Source organism: Lepidochelys kempii, chromosome 8 (genome assembly GCF_965140285.1).
Source record: "Lepidochelys kempii isolate rLepKem1 chromosome 8, rLepKem1.hap1, whole genome shotgun sequence".
NCBI classification, from domain to species: Eukaryota; Metazoa; Chordata; order Testudines; family Cheloniidae; genus Lepidochelys; species Lepidochelys kempii.
Genome location: NC_136387.1, coordinates 58,480,650 through 58,497,548, shown reverse-complemented (window position 1 = coordinate 58,497,548; position 16,899 = coordinate 58,480,650).

Below are 16,899 nucleotides of genomic sequence, written 5' to 3'. Positions count from 1 at the left end.
CATTTCATGTTATAGTAGTCTCGGATTATGACCCAGCACATGTTGTTCATTTTAAGAACACTTTCACTGCAGATATGACAAAATGCAAAGAAGATACCAATGTGAAATTTCTAAAGATAGCTACAGCACTGAACCAAAGATTTAAGAATCTGAATTGCTTTCCAAAATCTGAGAGGGATGAGGTGTGGAGCATGCTTTCAAAAGTTTTAAAAGAGCAACACTCCAACGTGGAAACTACAGAACTCTAACCACCAAAAAGAAAATCAGCCTTCTGTAGGTGGCATCTGATTGAGATTATGAAAATGAACATGCGTCGGTCAGCACTGCTTTGGATCGTTATCGAGCAGAACCCGTCATCAGCATGGACGTATATCCTCTGTAATGGTGGTTGAAGCATCAAGGGACATAATTTTTAGCCCATCTGGCAGGGAAATATCTTCTGGCACCGGCTACAACAGTGTCATGCAAACACCTGTTCTCACTTTCAGGTGACATTGTAAACAAGAAGCAGGCAGCATTATCTTCTGCAAATGTAAACAAACCGGTTTGTCCGAGCGATTGGCTGAAAAAGAAGTAGGACTGATTGGACTTGTAGGCTCTAAAGTCTGACATTGTAGAAAATGTAGAAAACCTCCAAAATATTTAAATAAATGGTATTCTATTATGTTTTAACAGCACAATTAATCAAGATTATTTTTTAATCGTTTAACAGCCCTAGTCTATAGCATTCAGTGCCACATAAAATCAGTAATACTAGCTATATGGATTATAAAATGGTAGCCTGATGCTTTAACAATCTCAAAACTGTTTTATTAAAGTAGTTCCCTACTTAGAAGAGCTGTCACACTGCCAGGTCTCCTTTCAATAGGACAGTTTGCATCTTAGAAGCCAGTTTTTCTAAATAGAACAAAAATTTGGTCACTCAGATAAATCCATAGGACTAAAGCAGATGGACTGTCTTATCTTGGAATCTGATGCCAGAATTCAGCCAGTGGCTGGAACTACTCAAGTTCATTGCTGCTTTGAAAGAATTAACTCCTAGCCTTCATAGGAAGGAAGATGAGTATCAGCAAGAGTATTTATGGATATGGGACCATCTTGAGACTTATGAGCTAGGTGAACCAGAAATATGGACATTCAGATTGTGACATCAGTGGAGGTCATAGTCTCATGAAAATGAACTGCAATGTATTGCATGGTAGAAATCTATACTGAATGTTGAGATATGTCATTATGGCTGTGTTAAGTCATTTACACTTCAACCCTTAGCCTTCACTTTAAAAAAATGTAAAAAGGGGTCAGAGGCCTGACTTTATACCTCTTAAGATACTAGACCCACGCTACTCTTTAAATCTAAAAGGAGGGCAATTCTACTGGTCTAAGGTACAGGAGCAAAGATACAAGCTGAACCTAAGCTTCCTTTCTACCCCTCATGACTATTAACCTTCTACCCTCAGATCTCAGAAGGCAAGATGAAAGATTCCTAAAGATCAGAAGTTCAGCAAGATAGTTGTGAGTGATCCAGTCTATTTAGGGCTTTAAGTGTTAAAACTAAAACCTTGAACTCCATCAAAACGCCAACAAGCAGCTTGTGCAGAGCAAAGCAGCGGGTAGGTCAAAAACCCTCCACCCAACCTTCGTAATAATTTCCCTGCTGCATTCTGCACTAGCCGCAGGTAATTGACAAGCTTCTTTAGTAGCCCCGTACAGAATTTCATTTGAAGTAGTTCAACCGCGATGTCACAAAGGCACGCAGTATGGTTATGTCACAGAGTGAGAGGAAGTGCTGCAGTCTGGTGACCTTACTAAGCTAGTAAAGAAACTGGCTGTGACTATGACTGTCATTTGATCTTCCGAACTATGAGCCAGGACTGAGCTGCATAACACCCTCACCTCACCTTTTACAGACAAAGTCAGGACGCAGAGTGAAGAGTCACTCTGTATTCCAGTTGCCAAGTTGGCTAACTTGGATTAAAATTCCGTCATCATTTATGTCTGTTCAACCCTACTGGAATCAAGGAAATTGCAGAGTGTGTGAGGGCAGGCTTCAAAACTAGATAAAGAGCCTGTGGTTGTGCTTCTTCATAACTTGTGTTACACGACTTTCACTGTGTGATATTGTTCCTGGAACATGATATTGGACTTTTAATTTTGGTTTAAAGGATTTTCAGCTCTGGTCTGTTTTTTAAAACATCCTGGAGAATATTTTTAATCTGTTCATATTTAACCGGTTGAGCTGGTTCCAAAAGTAGCAGTAGAGACTTCAGTGGTTTTTGTGAGTTGGAGTGGTTCTACTGCTGTGCTATGTTTTATGATGAGCTATGGAATTAAGAAAGGAGTGACAACAGTTAAATAACCTGGTTTTGTCTCATATTGCAGGGAGTGAAGATACAGGCAATCTAGTGCTAAAAACAAACATCCGATGAAAGCTCACGAAAGCTTATGCTCAAATAAATTGGTTAGTCTCTAAGGTGCCACAAGTCCTCCTTTTCTTCTTACAGCAGAGACAGCGGCTGAACAATTTGTATAGTGCGGGTGCTGAGAGCTATTGACCCAAAACCGTAAACCCTGTATATAACAGAAACTGCTTCAAGCCAGGGAGTGCTACAGCATCCCCCGCATGCTTAGTTCCAGCACCTATGAGCAGAGAGCTTTATAGCTACACTACATATTTGGGTAGGGAAGCAACAACCTCTTTGGGTCAGAGGGCTATCTTTTCACTACATGTATACAGCACCCAGCACAATGGGGCCCTGACGCATTACTAGTACTTTTAGGCATTACTGGAATACAAAAAATGTTTGTTAATACTACCGCAATGTTCATTTCTTTTTAAAAAAAATATCAGTTCCTCTAAACAGTTTTTTTTTTTTTTTTTTTTTTTGCAAACAGCAAAAAGCTTTTTGAAAAAAATAAAAAAGTTTGCCTGTTTATATTAACACTATAGTTAGGCTATTCATCTATCTATATGTTATAGGTTAACTATAGACTATAATTATCAGTGTTGATTATCAAGGCGCTCCTCAGGCCTATATGCTGACCCAATGACTTCAATGGGATTCCATACAGTTGTAGGGGTCTGCACTGATTTGACTGCAGGATCAGGGCCTGAGAAAGAAACAGTCATCCACTTTTTCTACAGGATACTTTTTTATTCTAATATCCATTAGTTTCTGAAAGAACTGGCTTTTTCCCCCTTCTGAGTCAATATGCAGTGATAGATATTTCATTAATACTGTACCTGGTGTACACTGTGAAGAACTTTGTACATATAAACTGTACAAGAACACAAAGCATTTTATATTTTAGTGTTACTTTTCCTACAGCTTCTGTAATTCACAAATTATATTTTATCAAAAGTTACTGAACATATCAGCATACTATTGACAAACATGCATATAATACCAAAAAGGAAAAGAAACCCCACACTGTTTTCTAAGAACCTTAAGGTTTGTGTATGGTGCCAGAGTTTTGTAGGATAAGACAGCAAATACCTAATAATATGCCATCAAAAAGTCAATAGAAGCTTTACAATTGACTTCAATGGAAGCAGAATTGGGCCATAAGGGACTATGTTCTGCGTGAATTGTGTGTCATTTTCAAACTCACATGTATGGTTCAAATTTTTCAAATGTGTTCCTTCTTTCCCAAATTATTATTTGTTCTTTGTATTGTAATTAAAGCTGATAAGAAATGGTTTTCCCATTTGCAAAAAAATGTGAGATTACATTTTTATTCCTACTTAGCATTGGAATAAAACGAAGACCTTTCAGAATTTTTCACAAAAATCACAGATTCCCCCTCACCGTAAACTTGTTGATAGCCTGGTGAATAGGACATTCATCTGGGATCTGGGAAACCCAGGCTCAAGTCCCTGCTCTGTCTGAATCAGAGGGTATGTCTAGACTGTAATTAAACCATCAGAGCTGGCACATGTCAATTGTCTCAGGCTTATGGGATGTTTAATTGTAGTGTATCTGTTCAGGCTCAGACTAGAACCCAGGATCCAGGACACCGAAAATAGAGGGTCTCAGAGCCTGGAATCAAATACCTACTCCACAATTAAAGAGCCCAGTAGCCTGAGCCAGCTGACGCAGGCCAGCTGCAGGTGTTTAATTACAATGAAGATATACACAAAGGGACTCGATCCTGGGTCTCCCACATCACAAGTGAATGCCCTAACCCCTGAGCTATTTGTGGTCTGGAATGTCTGTCTCTCTCTGATCAGAGATCGGATCCTAGTCTTGATAAACCTTCCCAACACACAAGTTTCATCAAAATGTAGTTCCACAAAAAGGTTTTGTTTTGACTAACTGGCATTTTTTTTAGAAAAATTCCCAACAAATTCTATTTACGGAAGCATCAAGAGACCCCAGTCTCTTGGGGCCATATTGTGCTAGGCACTACATACACAAAGAAGAACCATCAGTGATCCAAATAGCATTCAGCCTAAGAAGTTAAATGAAAGAAGAGTGCTTCTTAACAGAGGTCAATCTTCAAAATAGTTACATGTGTCTCTTCTATCCCACCGATTCTTCACCCCAGTGTGCAAGAGAACTAACAAGTTTAGCTCCTCTTGTTAAAACTGGAACAAATCAGTTACATAGCGAGCATGGAATATAAGAGTTACCTTGTGCTGCTTCTTGACATGTAGGGGAACCTTCCTGCTTGCAGGAGCAGTTGTGAACTGCCATTTTGTTTGGTTTCTGAGTCAGAATGTCACAGAGTGAGTCTCTATTCTCTCTCATTGAGCTAATGGGTCAGAATCTCAGCTGGTGTACATCTCCGCAGATCATTTGATTTTTCTAGTTCACATCACAGTCTAGGTTCATCTAAAACTTCATACAAATCACACTTAGCACTTATACACCCAAAACAATATTGAAATGGAAGATCAAGGAATACATGTGTCATAAATATAAAGGGAAGGGTAAACCCCTTTGAAATCCCTCCTGGCCAGGGGAAAGCTCCTCTCACCTGTAAAGGGTTAAGAAGCTAAAGGTAACCTCGCTGGCACCTGACCAAAATGACCAATGAGGAGACAAGATACTTTCAAAAGCTGGGAGGAGGGAGAGAAACAAAGGGTCTGTGTCTGTCTGTATGCTGGTCTTTGTTGGGGATAGACCAGGAATGGAGTCTTAGAACTTTTAGTAAGTAATCTAGCTAGGTATGTGTTAGATTATGATTTCTTTAAATGGCTGAGAAAAGAATTGTGCTGAATAGAATAACTATTTCTGTCTGTGTATCTTTTTTGTAACTTAAGGTTTTGCCTAGAGGGGTTCTCTATGTTTTTGAATCTAATGACCCTGTAAGATATCTACCATCCTGATTTTACAGGGGGGATTTCTTTATTTCTATTTACTTCTATTTTTTATTAAAAGTCTTCTTGTAAAAAACTGAATGCTTTTTCATTGTTCTCAGATCCAAGGGTTTGGGTCTGTGGTCACCTATGCAAATTGGTGAGGCTTTTTATCCAACATTTCCCAGGAAAGGGGGGGTGCAAGTGTTGGGAGGATTGTTCATTGTTCTTAAGATCCAAGGGTCTGGGTCTGTAGTCACGTAGGCAAATTGGTGAGGCTTTTTACCAAACCTTGTCAAGGAAGTGGGGTGCAAGGTTTTGGGAAGTATTTTGGGGGGAAGGACGCGTCCAAACAGCTCTTCCCCAGTAACCAGTATTAGTTTGGTGGTGGTAGCGGCCAGTCCAAGGACAACGGGGGGAATATTTTGTACCTTGGGGAAGTTTTGACCTAAGCTGGTGAAGATAAGCTTAGGAGGTTTTTCATGCAGGTCCCCACATCTGTACCCTAGAGTTCAGAGTGGGGGAGGAACCTTGACAACATGATTGGATCCATAATACATTACTGCAACTACCAAAATGAGAAGTTTTACATTCATAGATCCAACCTGTAGTCATTCTAGTTACAAAACTTCCATTGAAGCTTATCATCTTGAGCCCAGACTCAGCACAGATCTTAACCCCTGTTAAAATCACCAATAGGAACTTAAGGCCCTACTTAAGTGTTCTGCTGAATCTGGCTCTTTGAGTCTAGGCTCACATTGAAAATCAGATTCTTAGGATGTAACCTAATGCTCATTGAAGTCAATGGAAAAATTCCCCATTAACTTTAATTGACATCATACCGGGCCCTTAAAAAAAAGAATGAATCAATTTGTAGTAATGTGATAGAGGACTTCTGTCTATGCAAGACTGAAATAAAAGGTTTCATTGCAATATATTATTAATGCAAACTTAGTTTGCCATTAAGTTTAGACCTGTACAACTGCCAGATTTTTTAACTTGGATCAAGTCACTAGCAACACTAAATATTTTAACAAATATATCACTAAGATACCTTTAAATTCATATCATATATATAGTATTTTTTAACCAAGAGAACTAAAGTACTTTATTTTATAGTTCAAAAAGTTATATGGCTCTAGGTGACTCATTCTTCAAATCCAAGAGGCTAAGAATGAGTGAGATGTTTGCTTTTTTAGCTACAGGTGAAGCTTCCATAATAATTGACACCCTCCACATGTTCTCTGCCTCCAAGTGAATTCTCCAAAAAGAAAAGGCTTGTGGCATTAATATTAAACACCTACCTTAGTAGACGGGGAAATTTTCCCCCCAGAAACAAACAGCCCCAGAAAAATCTAGATTAAAATCACCTAATGTAAAAATGTTGCTCTATATTTAGTAAATGAAAATACACAATGACTTTTTTGTACCAATGATCATTCTGATTTAATGCTGTGTCCATAAAAAGACTAATAAACGTCAATCCTAGAAAACCTACATCTGACGTGAATTCCAATACACTGTGCAAAGCAAGGACTATTTTTTGCAGCTGCAGTGTTGATGTAACATATAAAGTAGAGCTGGTCAGGATTTTAGGCAAAACTTTAAAAAAAAAAATCAGAAAAAGCCAATGCAAGCGAACAGAAACTTTTCATTGAAAGGATAGTTTCAACATCTTAATCGGAAGTTCTCTCAGGTTCAGGATGGAATTTCTGGTTAAAAGCAGAGACCCACCCCTGAGAGAACAACCCAGTGGTTAGGGCACTCACCTGCGATGTGGGAAATAGATTCAAGTCACTACTCCAAATAATATGATGGGTGTCTTAGAGACACCAGATATACGAAGTGACTGATCATTTAACCACAGAGATCATTTGGGGATTGTTGAAATACCAGCTGTAAACGAGACCATCTTTCATGTCACCACAATAGTTCTGCAATTTTTTTTTTCCATGTCTGATAGAGTACAAGTGACAATTCTAGCTTCTTCATGGTGGATAATTTTTAGTGATCCAGTTTTTTAGAAATATTTACAAATGAAAACTAAGCATCATTTCACAAAGGAAAATACTCTGTTTCCCACCCCCCAAAAAAGCATCCAGTCAGCATAATCCTAGGAGATAATATCCACATCATACACACACTCTCCACGAAAGACACCATATTTGACAGCGTTAGTGGAGAAGTAAAGGTTTTAATGTGTATGGAGACAGAATTACACCCTTACCAACAGAGAGATGGATACTAGCTAAAGGAGGAGGCACATTGGTGGTATAGTATCAGTTATCTTGCATCAGGATGTACAAGCTTCTTCATATTCGGAGAACACATTTTACATCAGTTTCCACCAACACTGTTTCTTGTAATATTGCTCCCCAATAAATTCCAGAGAGGTGCCTTACAGACAGTAAAATGTTTGACATATCCATGATTAGATACTGGATTCCCCGTATTAGAAGATTCTAGAACTGCCAGCCCTATCCATGTAGATATATAGACATCAATTTAGGAAAGCACTTAAACCATCGTTCCTATTCAGATAGCATTTAAAAACGTGATGAAGTCACATTGATTTTAGTGGTCATTAAGCATATGCTAAAGTGTTTTCCTATATAGGTGTCCTAGAGAAGTGGATATTTTAAGCAGAATTTCATTGTGCTATTTACTTATGCACACATACAAACATCCCAACCACCCCTACAAGATGTTGCTGTGGAAAATCCACATGGTGTAAAAAAGATACTCGTAGCTATTCCCATGAAACAGTGAAAAGAGTGTGCAGAGAAGAAAATAAGACACTAAGTGATGAACAGAAGAGAAAAAGCTCTCTATAGTGTATAAAGTTCAACCATTTAAGAAAGCTCCATCTTTGACTCCTAGGAGATCTATTATCCTTCCTGCCTCCCTTCTTCTGGGCAAAGTTCTGCAACAACATTTTTCAAGGCAAAACCACAGAACTTTGTCATTTAGACTACTTTTCAACTTTCTTCGACACATCTATCAAGTTTCAAACAGGATTCCGCCGCTCTCAGAGTTCTTAAATAACCTCTTCAAAACACTCAGGGAAAGTGTAGACAAAATTATGAATAATGTTCAGCTGAATTATGTACGTCACAAAAAATAAGTTCACCCACAAACACACACTTCCCCAGAGAGAACGTTGCAGCAATGCAAGCTTCAATATTACAGACCTCAAGGACAGCTGTTTTGCTAGCATTCGACAAATACGATCATGTTGCCCTACATGTGTAAAATAAAGCCTTCACAGTTTACCACCCATTAGCATCTTTATGGAAAGGACTAAATATTTTAATTGCAGCAGATTCAGATTTGACTGAGGAGCTTGTCCTTATTTTATTTACATAGGACAAGTACAAATTTTGCATCAATAATGTCTGATCCGGTGCTTGTAAATTTGAAAACATTTTGATTATAATAAAAGTTGCTAACTAGCTTAAATTTAAGAATGAAAAATTATGTCAACTGAAAATAAGACTTTTTAGTTTCAACATTGCTGAAACTTTTTTTTCCTTTTTTTCGGGGGGCGAGGGAGAAGGTTGGTCAGGAAATTAGTTGAAACTACCTTTCCCTGTGAGAAGTATGATTTTAATGAATCAGCATAATGAATGTTTGACAAAACATTTATCCTAGAAATTCTTATAGATTCCAAATCCAGAAAGGCCCATTGTGATCCTCTAATCTGTCCTCATATATAACACAGGACATAGAACTTCCCCAAAATAATTCCTAGAACACATCTTTTAGGAAAAAAACCCTACAATCTTGATTTAAAAAATTGTCAGTGATGGAGAATCCACCATAACCTTTGGTCAATTACTCCCATGGTTACTTACTCTGACCATTACAAACACACGCCTTATTTGAAGTCTTGATCAGCTTTATTCCAAGTAGCCATGTTTACAAAACAGACACAAACATACAAGGCCTGTCTTAGGTCACTGCAGCTCTGGCCTGGTTTCTAGAGGATTCTAGAACATGGAACACCACTACCACTAGAGGACAACCACTAGAGGACTCAAAGAATTTAAGGGATATAATCCTAGTCCTATACACTATGATCCTGTTCATACACAAGCCAGATTAATGATGTTTAGTTATTAAACTATCTGTTTTTCTATAGACCTCATCACCATAGTATCAGAGCACCTCATAAGTTAGTTTAACCTCATGACACACAACACTCTTGTGAAGTATCATTTACATTTTACAGAGGAGGAGTGGAGGGACAGAGAAGTAAATGGTACAGCTGGAAATTAAACCCTGGTGTTCTGAATTCCGAGTCCCAAATTCCAGTCCCATGGCCATCCTTCCCAAATATCCCACTACAACCCCTGCTTGGCACTAGCTTCCTCTACCCCTAGCTGGCCATAAAGTATCAAAGGGCCTGATCCTGAATAGTGTGAAACAACCCCAGCTCCCACTGACCTAGATGGAAGTTGCAGCCACTCAGCACAGAATGAGAAAACTAAGAAGGCAGAGTTTGTCTCATACCTTCAAGAATGGAATATTTGACAAAAGGAAAATGTTCTGTTTGGTCTGGTCTTGCAGACAAGTTTCAATGATACTGAGTGCTCAGTCTCATAAGTACTGAACTAAGTCTGCTAAAGAAGCTGTGTGTGCAGTCACACTAAAAAACAAACAAACCTATATTGGTGCTGAGCTGCATGTCCTAGTCACATAAAGATAGAGATTGTTTATACTTACAGTCCAGGAGAAATGGCTGGAGTGCTGAGCTGCTCTTAGAAATGTCTTATGCAGAATTCCAGTTGTAATGCATGTCTCCTGAAATGAGGGATTTACAAAAGGTTCACTATAAGAAAAAGAAGACCTATGAATGCTGCTAAGCCTGACTGGCTATCTCTTCTTGTCCTTTTGAAGTCCTAGTACTGTAGATTCTTCACAATTACCGCAACTCTGGAAACTAAAGTGTGCCAGACTAGTAATCACTACAATTAATTGAAAGCGCATGGGAATACATCGTTTCAGTCCATCATTTCTTTGGAAACGTTACTTTAAAATAAGCACAACCCAAAGCATTTAAACATCTCCAAAATATATATTACTATGAAAGCAATTCGCTTAGGAACAAGAAAGCAATCTGAAATGAGCAAAGACCCACACAGCAAAGCAAGCACCAATTCACACCTGTGAACAGGATTACAGATAACACCAAGTGTGTCGTTCAAAAGGATATAGTGTTCCATTTATCCACTCTGTAGGGTCAGTGAAATCCACTGCATGGAATCAGGCCTTTGGCAATTATTGCAACTGGAGGTGGGTGCACCAGGTGGTTGTGATCTCAAATGTTTGTTCTATTTATCAAACAGTCAATCATCTCCATAATGAATATAGTTCCCTTTTATTTCAGGGTGTTTAAGTGTAAATTGTGTGGAGAATGAAGATCAGTGACCAAGGAGTATGAAATAATTCACTCAGTGAGAAGTCAGGGAAAACCTGATCAGACTGCTTTTGCACAAGTAGCTGCACAAAAAAAAAAAAAAAATCTGATTACAAACTGCTTATGTTCCACTGCTAAGCAGGTCAATTATTGGATCAAGAGAAATAAGCAATATTGGACCAATTTGTTTCCACCAGGAAAAAAAAAAAGTCTGAAAGATAGTTAAAGCTCACCCTTTCATATCTACTTACAAGCTCACTAACACTACCAGCACAGCTGTTTGTTTTGATAAGTGTTATCTATTCAGCAGCCATTGGCTGTTGAAACTAGGTTTACTTAGACAATGGAAACCACTTGTCCTGTGTGATAATAAATGGCATCAGGCATGTGTGTGTCAGCCAGTTTGGGACCTGGATAGCCAGAGCAAATGACCTAGTTTCAGAGAATGTCCAGTAGCCTCAACATTTGTCTTTGCATTCATTATAGTCATGTCTTTTCTCTGTACTGTAGAAACACTAACCAAGGCAGTTATCTTAAGAACCAGCTCCAGAGGTGATTATCCTGCCTTCCATTACATCACTACTATAAAGCTAGATCATGTCTTATAGCCCAAAGTAAGGGAAGTAAGGATAACAGGTAAGGGAATATTTAATTTAAGTATCATGAAACATTTTCTGACAGTAGTATCCATTAGGTTGTAGAACAGTCCCCCAAAGGGCACGGTAGAACCTCATTACATGTGACTTTCAGTAATACAACATACATCTGTAGCATTTTCCATCCATGAACCTCAAAGTGCTTTACAAACACTGTTAAAGTAAGGTGCCCAACCTTATGATACAGGGAAGGACTATTATCCCCATTTTAATGAATAGTATACTGAGGCACACAGAGGGTAACTAACCCTGATCTCCTGACTCCTGGAAGCATGCTCTAACCATGCAATTATAGTTTTTCAATTAAAAGCAAAAATCTCAAAAATTTCATAGTTTTTGTTCTGGTGGAAACCATAATAGTGACATAGCATAAATGCATTGAGGCATATATTTGTCAACATAGACAGTAATACAAAATACACTATACACAAGAAATGAGTTACAGCTGTTGTGGGAGCCATACGTTTTTTATATCTTGAGTTGCGTGTTTCAGTTTTTTTGTTTATTTGCTTTGAATGGATTGGTGTCTGCTAATGCTACACTCATCAACTGCCTCTGTGTCAGCATTTCCATTCAGGAGCTTAAACCTTTGCTCTTAGCTGAAACTTGGCAAACTATATCTTAGTGTTCAATTTTTAGGATGTAATGGTAATATAGGACAAAAATAATTTAGTGACTGTGAAAGTTTGTAAGCATTCCTATTACACAAAAATAGCTTGACGTTTAAAGTGAATTGTCCTCAGGTCAATAGCAAGTGTGAATAGGGAGCTTCTGAGATTTTAAAAAAAGTAATAATGAAACAAAGCAGGCAAGTTATCAGAATCTGAAATATCAACAAGTATCTATTTGCAGCAACTCCTTAACATTTTTAAATGTAAGATTATTTAACACTATCATCTGAGACTCTGCATTGTACAGTGGCCAAGAAACTAGATTAGGTCTCTGAAAATCTGGGCTCTATTCCTGGCTCCACTGTTGACCTACTCTGTGACCTTGGACCAGTCATTTGATCTCCCTGTCTTGCTTCCCATCCTTTGTCTGTGTATTTAGACAGTAACAGATGTCCTAGCTCTGAAGAATTTGCAGTGTTTGCATGGTGTCTAGCACAATGAGTCCCACAAGGGGCTATTACAGTAATAACATATTAAAATTGAATGTTGCAAAAATCTTACAATCCTATACTAACTTCAACCCTGTTAGAAATGTTATGGCAAGTCTGCATCTGAAGTCAGTGGCTTTCTAGCCTGCTTTAGTAAGAGTCAAACCACTGGAAAAGGCATAAAACTCAACCCATCCTATGAGGGTTTGGGCAAAAAATAACTACAAAACCCCAACAAATTCCAGACGAACCCTGTTCTCCCCAGGTTGGGCTGTTACTGGGGTGACTTTTCTAGTACTACTTATTCCCAGAACCTAGTTTTCCTTCTCCTCAGCAAGGCTCTCCTACCGCGCAACTCCACCCGTTTTTTAACAGAACTATTGCAACAGTGAGTCAGGAAGATGCAGGCTGCACGGGCAAACAACACCGGGTTAAAAGCTAGGTCCACAATAGCACTGGCTCTCTTTTTCACACTGCACAATATGCCAGATTCAGAAGCTGAGGTTTAGCGTACAGTAGCTCTGAAGAGAAAGGTGTAACTTATGCCACTCATGTAGTATAAGGAGAAACCTGCAATTTGCACTGTCTTTGGTGTACAGTAGCATACCAAGTAATAGACTGAGTCACAATCCATTGTCCATATAGCACTAGTTATATACACCCATGTGCCACTAACTAAATCCCAACGTGAGGCTATTTGACAACAGCAGATCTAATGTGACTAAGGTCAGATATTCATGAGATTAGCACCCATATTTAGGGCCAAAGGAACTTAACTCCTGTTTATAGATCTAAATAAGGGCCAGATTTTCAGATGTGCTTGATGCACTAAATTTGAGCTCTTTCCAATAGGCTTTGGGTCATTAGTTCTTAAAACTATATCAATGTTCTGAGAAAGGGAAAACACATTTATCTTATTTCAAGTCTAATAAGTTTGGTTCTCTCATATTGTGCATTTACAGGGTATTCTCCTGTCCCCTCCACCCAAGATCTGAATTCACAAAACCCAAGATGGTCTTAAAGCTAATTTTATTTAATAAATAGTTCAACATATGGGTATATTTTTCTCCTCTTGATGTTTAGGGAATTATGCACATTCAGATGAGAATACTCTTGATTTTTTAAGAAATTGTATAATAAATCAATAAATACTTCTAAAGAACCTGTGCAACCTCTTTCAGACCTAAAGAAGTTTACTGGTGGAGTAACAAAAAACAAACACAAACATTTTTAAAACAAACTTTCATAACTTGTACTCGGGAGGTACCTTCCTATCCTGCACCCGTCTATCTAGTAGTTATGCTTCCCTCAATCTTTATATTCACTAACACACAACACTTCTCTCTCACTATTCTGATGTAATGTTTGTATATTAAAATTATGGCTTGCTTTATTAAAAAATAAATCAGGAGATTTTCAGTTAGTAGCCTCAGGAACTGAGAGAAAAGGAGCACTTGTGGCACCTTAGAGACTAACAAATTTATTAAAGCATAAGCTTTCGTGAGCTACAGCTCGCTTCATCGGATGCAGGCAGTGGAAAATACAGTGGGGAGATTTATATACACAGAGAACATGAAACCATGGGTGAGAGATGTAACTTGTTTTGGATATCAAGTAGATCAAGTTATCCAACTCCTACAAGTTTTCAGGGAATTAGGTTAATTGTCCTGTTAGCCGCAGCGATCCTTCAATAGGAAGCTGCACAGAAAAAGATTTATTCTACCTAGACAGTACATTTTCTGTTTTAATACAAAGAGCTATGCTAGCATAGTCGGACTTGCTGTCTTGGTTGAACAATACTTTTATTGTGTTTTTATTATAATGTAGTGGCTGTTTTGGCCATACCAGATGTACTACTAGCTTCTTGTTGTGTCTCAATACTGTTGCCCCCTTTGACCCAAGAGGATAGCCACATTTCAGGGTCCAGAGGATGTTTCAGTTGGAAGTAGAAATTGATGGAGTCTGGTATTTTCTTTGACCCAATCTTGTTTATTTAGAAGGAATGTACCAAGTCCTGCTTCTCCAAATGCAGGAAGAACTGAGAACAAAAAGAGAACTTTTTTAGCTTACAGCTTCAAGCTTTAGCCCACAGCAGATCCAAAAGCTCTCTCTAGCTTTTTCCAGGGTCACACTGTGCTCACAGGCTAGTGATTAGCTTTCTTCTTTCCCTGTGCCCCCTCTCTGTTCTGTGTCTGGTGCATGCAAGCGCACATACACCCACCCAACCACACACAGTTCTAGTTTATGCCCAGATTCTATTAGGCCTTATTTTAGTGTGGCCCCTTAAACATTTCTTACAACTAATGTAAGTGAAGGGTGCATTCACACATCAGTTTGAATGAAGTTAACTCAATCCATTACAAGATTTCACCTAGCTCATAACAGTAATTTACACATCCCTAAAATAAAATTAAAGACAACCCAATATTAAATTACTAAACTTCCCTTTCTCCTGAACCTTATTATTTAACCTCAATTCCAGCATCCTACCATCCAATTTCCTACCTACCCTGCATTCACTATGACAAAAGCACTCATCCTAACCAATTCCCCTGCCTTTGGTAATGCATTGTTTAAAAAAACAAAAACAAAAAAACAACCATTTATTTCTTGCACATCTAGCTGTTCTAATAAAATCTGATTTACTCCAGGGATTTTCCAGGTAAGAGTAACTCTAGAATGCATGGCTTCCATTGCTCCATGGAAGTGTTAGAATTCATACAGTTTGAGGATTGGATGCCAACAGCCCTTATCTGGCAATTTTGCTACTAACATTCTGAGCGGATGAGGTTCATACATGCACAGAGACCAACCAAAGTTCTATGCACCATTAACATCCCAGTTAAGCCTCCTAAATGGGACTTAAGTGGTACATAGAAGTGGACTTGAACTGCCCTCTGTACAATGATGAACTTCATCCAGAAAAATGTTAAAAGACAAGACCCCTGCTGGAGAGAATGGAAGATGGGAAAGAAATTTGCTGATTTGCATTTTTTTTCAAACCAGATGACCCATCACAACTCAATGAGTTGATCTTTGGATGTCTTACATACATTTTATCTGATTGGACAGATGAGTTAGGAAACAATATTTGTAGCTGTACTACAAGGACAGATATAAAAGTTTGACATGTTTGATTGTATATCTCTAGTCATTCCATATTATTTATGAAACTATATTTTCTTTGTGGAGCCCTTCAATTAATTTGCTCTAGATTGAATCTGAGTGGTGAGCACCAAGGAGAAATCACTAGCTATTATTTCTGAATCTCATCAGATCTGGTCTAGTTCATTTCCAAATGTATTTTACTTACTGACAAAAGAAACAGACATTCTACACAGTTTCAGTGAGATTGCTTTGTCATCATTTGATTAATTCTCTTTCCCCTCCCCCTTCTTTTGCCTACATTGTAATGAAATGCATCAGACCATTAAAACTGTCATTTTCTTCATAACAATCAGAAAAAGAGACAATTTATCGTTACTGTCAGCAGTGGCTATATCCCAAAATAGAGTTGTTGTTTTTTTTACATGGGAGCAAGCACAAAATATGCACTGGTTACACAAATTAACAGCTTCCTTTAGAATCTGAATAGGTATTCCATCTGTTAAACATTTCCCATAATCCAGGTGCCTCCCACCCTATCTTTGAGTCCTGTTTAGAGCTGGTTGGGAATTAGTAGTCAAAATTATTTTTCAATGGAAAATGCAGATTCTGCAAAATCCAACTCCGCCCCCCCCCCCAATCAGTTTTGCCAATATTTTGATTTTTCTGGGAAAACTGAAACAGTGTATTTCATTTTGGATCAGTTTGACCTGAATCAAAACACTTTGGTTTGTTGAACCGAAACTAGGCATTGTCTTCTGTGTCAGTTCGATATTAATATCTACCTCAGTTGCTGAAGTGCCTCATGATTCAGGTATTTCATATCCCTCTTTCCCTCCTTGGCCAGACTATGTATCCCATAATGCACCCTGGTTTCTCCTCCCACTAAGCTGTGTAATGCATTATGGAAGACTCATGTCTGTGATGCATTAAGGAAGCTTTAGTACAGCCAGGATGCAAGGCCCATAAGGAAGAATGAAAGCATGAAGCATGCAAAGTACAACTCCAGTAAGGCAATACAACATTTCAGGCACATGCAGTTTAATTTTGAACTGACTCTAAACATTTTGATTTAACAGCAAAACCAAACATTTTTAATTCAGGAATGTCAAAAATGAAGCATTTTGCAATTTTTCATAACTTTTTACTAAGTGAAAAATTTGGATTTTTAAACTTTTCAGGATGAAAACAAGTGTTCATATATTTGAATTTCCACGCTGCAGGATGGAAATTGTAACTTCCGTTCAGCTCTGGTTCTATCTGTAAAAACAACAACAACTACTTTGTGAGATTAGTTTCCATCAAAGGGATACATTCCAAT